This window comes from Micropterus dolomieu, linkage group LG01 (genome assembly GCF_021292245.1).
Source record: "Micropterus dolomieu isolate WLL.071019.BEF.003 ecotype Adirondacks linkage group LG01, ASM2129224v1, whole genome shotgun sequence".
In the NCBI taxonomy this organism is placed as follows: Eukaryota; Metazoa; Chordata; class Actinopteri; order Centrarchiformes; family Centrarchidae; genus Micropterus; species Micropterus dolomieu.
Genome location: NC_060150.1, coordinates 50,978,660 through 50,979,557, shown reverse-complemented (window position 1 = coordinate 50,979,557; position 898 = coordinate 50,978,660).

Below are 898 nucleotides of genomic sequence, written 5' to 3'. Positions count from 1 at the left end.
GCGGTAATGACTCCCGGTTACGCCAATCGGAGGTCACTAAGATTAATGTTGAGTCGGTGTGTACATATGCAAAAACAATGTCGGACACTGTAGTTTTCTCTGGACCCCTGCCAAATCTGACCAGTGATGACATGTATAGCCACATGTCGTCATACCGCTGCTGGTTGTCGAGGTGGTGTCAAGCAAATGATGTGGGCTTTGTAGATCATTGGCAGACCTTCTGGGGAAGACCTAGTCTGATTCGAAGAGACAGCATCCATCCCACTTGGGAAGGAACAGCTCTCATTTCTAGAAATCTGGCCAAGTTTATTAGTGGACCAAATCCATGACAACCCAGAGTTGCAGTCTAACACACTTCTCTGCCCTTCTAATTCAGCAGTTACCCACCCAAAACCCTACGCAGAGTCGCAGTCTAACACACTTCTCTGCTCCTCCATTTCAGGAGTTACTTGAAAATCCTATAGTGACGGTGTCTGCCCCCCGACCATCGAAATTATTTAAATCAAAGGTAAACAGAAGAGGAGCTGTGCATAAAAATCTCATAAAAATCAAAACCACAAGAGCAATAGTGCAAACGAATAGGAAAATTAAATGTGGACTCTTAAACATCAGATCTCTCTCTTCTAAAGGTGTACTAGTAAATGAACTAATATCAGATTATGATATTGATTTATTTTGTCTTACTGAAACCTGGCTGGGTGATGGAGAATATGTTAGCCTAAATGAATCCACCCCTCCCAGTCATATTAATACTCACATTCCTCGAGGCACAGGCCGAGGAGGTGGAGTTGCAGCTATCTTCAACTCTAGCCTACTAATCAGCTCTAAACCTAAACTAAACTATAACTCATTTGAAAGCCTTGTTCTTAGTCTTTCGCACCCAAGTTGGAAATCACTG